Consider the following 3,625-nt stretch of genomic DNA (forward strand, 5'->3'; position numbering starts at 1 on the left):
AGCGGAAGCTATCGACTACCTCTAGTTTTTCACCCTGGAATGAGATAGAAGTTGTTTCCTGTTTGTTTGCAGTCTTTATTGCACCTGAACATCTGCCACAAACAAAAACTAACTTGCTAGTTAACCTGCCTTTGATGTTGCTGCACCTCTTATGTGTCCATAGCTTGCACCGGGTACATCTTATAGAGTTACTACCTACTCCTTTTCTACATACTGAGCAGGGCCATCTACCTGAAGGGGTTTGTGTTTTATCTACCTTCCTACTTATTAGGATTTTGGTTTTAAAGATAATATATTGCAGTCTGGTCTTCCATACAGAGGGTTAACAGCAGTAATTCCATACATCACGATTGTGAAGAAAAGCCAATGTAATTATACAAAAGAAATATTTTTTCTGAGAGTTCATTGTCCATAATTGGTTGTGTGTATTATACAAGTGCATATTATATACAAATAAACATGGTATCATTCATGATTATTATAAAAGGATATCATTCATGTATACAGAGAAATTATCTTATTTGTGATTAGAGAGAAATAATATTTTGTGGCCAGAGTAAATGGATGATAGTTAAGATTGAGATGAGACAAATGGCAATGTACTGTATAGTAAACTCTGTTAACCCAAGAAAGATAAAAAGCACATTAGAATAGCAGTGTTGATGTTGCTGATGACGATGTTGATGATGTTGCTGCTGCCACCAAGAATGCAGAATTGATGTGGGGTTACAGGTCATGCAGAAGACAGACCATTTTGGTACAGCAATAATTTTGAGGAAAGCTTTGTGTATGCAAAGCACAGGGGAGGAAGCAGTAAGGCGCCTTTGTCAACTTGTTGACTGTTCCTTAACTGAAATGTCCACACTGTTCAACATTTAACCCTTTAGTGTTCAGATTACTCTGTTAAATGTAATACTTTTTCACTCAAATTGTTTTGAATTAATCATGCATTATCTTATAGCTTTGAGGTTTCAATGATGTGATTGTTTATTTTTAGAATGTCAATGTAGGTTAGGTGTGAGAGGCTAGATATCGCCAGTTTGAATATAAAACATGTAGAATATCAGGGCCAGATATGGCCGGTTTAAACACTAAAGGGTTAAGAGTCTGTGATTCACAAAAATGAAAGAATAATCCTTTCAACTATAGGTACAAAGCCTGAAATTTGTGGGGAGGGAGCTAGCCGATTATATCAAGACTAATGCTCAACTGGCACTTATTTTACCAGCCTCAAATGGATGAATGGCAAAGTTGACCTCAGTACGATTTGAACTCAGAACATAAAAACACAAGAAATGCTGGTAAGCATTTTGTCCAGAAACAAGCCTTGTTAGCTTGCTACCTTAATAACCCTTTCTTCTAAAGGCACAAGGTCTGAAATTTTGGAGTAGGGGACTAGTCGAGTATTTCTACCCCTGTGTTTCACTGGTACTTAATTTGTCAACCTTGAAAGGATGAAAGGCAAAGTTGACCTTGGCGGAATTTGAACTCAGAACATAGAGACAGACAAAATGCTGCTAAGCATTTTGCCTGGCATGCTAACGATTCTGCCAACTCACCACCTTTTGCTGTCTCAATAATAATAATAACAATACTAATGGTGGTGATGGCAGTGGTGGTGGAGCAGTCATGGCTTTGGTTGTAGTGGTGGATGGATGGGGTGATGGTAATAAAGGGAAAAATAATGTTGGCATGGAGATGATGTCAGAGGCAGCAATGATTTGGAAAATAACTGCACAATGGGGATTTATTTCAGTGTTAACACTGGTTAATGCAATCGAGTTTAACCTTTATTTTGAAGTGAGGTACTGGAAAATATTAATCTGTAAATCGCACGTCCTTAGCTGTTGGATAAAAGAAAGTTTGGAAAGGCATTAACTGGCATTATTGAACAAGAATGTGGCACAAGTGAATTCAAAGACCCAGTCTTCAACAAGCAATTAATGAAGAAACATAAATTATTATGTGAGTGGAGGAGGAGGGTGGGAGGAGGAAGCGGAGGAGGAGGAACATTTTTGAGCTTTTGCAAACCAGATTAAAGGGACATGGAGGAAGACAGAATGGGATTAACGATTACTGATGTGAAATAACCAAAGGTAATCTATGCAATGTTATTCAATTACATAAGGCAACAAACAGACAGGATATTTAGCACGCCAGGCAAAATCCATAGCAGCTTTTTGTCCATCACTACGTTCTGAGTTCAAATTCCGCTAAGGTCAACTTTGCTTTTGTCTTGCACATGCACGTACACCCACACACACGCACACCCACACACAAGCACACACACACACACACACACACGTGCGCGCACACACACGCGTGCACACATACACTTGCACACATACATTCATACATACATACATACAAGCAAACTACCGTGATCACTCTGTTCTATATTTAAGAGATGAGGAATTATGTACATTATTTACATTATTTACATTCGACAGATATTTGTCCTCATCTTGTTTATTGTTAACCACTACACCATACGCCCATGGGCATATGGCATAGTGGTTAAGAGCGTGGGCTACTAACCCCAAGATTCTGAGTTCGATTCCAAGTTGTGACCTGAGCAATAATAATAATAATAATAATAATAATAACATCGAAAATTACCTTAGGAATGAGAACCCAGGTTCAAGATTTCCCCAAGACACCCGAAGAAGGCTGGACGGTATATCAGCCGAAACGTTGTGTTAACAACAAACAAGATGAGGACAAATATCTGTCGAATGTAAATAATGTAAATAATGTATTATGATCACTATTTTACATTTGCTTTTCCCTGCTGGCACGGGTTAAACAGTTTTTCTGAAGCAGTGTTTTATGATCCTGTTGCTATCCTTTATAATTTCCAAAGAATTTTTCAACAAATAATGTGAAGAAGAATGTAGTGTCTCATTAGTCATGATTTGTCAGTTTTCGTCTCAGGTGAATGTGTAATGTACCACATGACATTACCAATTGTTAATAATATTCTTTTATCCAAGAATATTAGGGAGAGAGAGACATTAGGTATTTGAATATTCACAATGTAACATTCCTGTGTAAGGTCATTAATGATGTAAATGAATGGTATTGCAGTCACCTGAGAATAGAAACTACATTCTGATCTCTGATACTTAGAACCACTGCAAACAGACAGACTATCATCACCATAACTACGGCAATAATGACCACCACCACCACTACCACCACCACCACTACCACCATCATCACCACCCCCATCATCGTTATCACTTTAACGCCTCATTTCTATGCTTGCATGGCTCAGAGTTTACTGAAGCAGATTTTCTATGTATCACTAACCCTCACCTCTTTCCAAGTAAGGTAATATTTCCCCATGGCCAAAGATGTTTTTGCAGAATATTGGAAATGAATGACACTGCTTCTCTAACAGTGACATCTATTTTACAATTAACACCATATTTGTACATTTCACAAGCAAAATATGAAAGAGTGGCGTAGGAGTGGCTGTGTGGTAAGTAGCTTGCTTACCAACCACATGGTTCCGGGTTCAGTCCCACTGCGTGGTACCTTGGGCAAGTGTCTTCTACTATAGCCTCGGGCCGACCAAAGCCTTGTGAGTGGATTTGGTAGACAGAAACTGAAAGAAGCCAGT

General features: G+C 38.4%; 1 protein-coding gene across 1 annotated transcript in view; it reads left to right on the forward strand.

Moving 5' to 3' along the window:
- LOC106871169 (proton myo-inositol cotransporter) overlaps positions 1–3,625 on the forward strand; it is a 211,461-nt gene that overhangs the window by 186,192 nt on the left and 21,644 nt on the right. The window lies entirely within an intron of this gene.

The sequence above is a fragment of the Octopus bimaculoides genome, chromosome 4 (assembly GCF_001194135.2).
Source record: "Octopus bimaculoides isolate UCB-OBI-ISO-001 chromosome 4, ASM119413v2, whole genome shotgun sequence".
Classification (NCBI taxonomy): domain Eukaryota; kingdom Metazoa; phylum Mollusca; class Cephalopoda; order Octopoda; family Octopodidae; genus Octopus; species Octopus bimaculoides.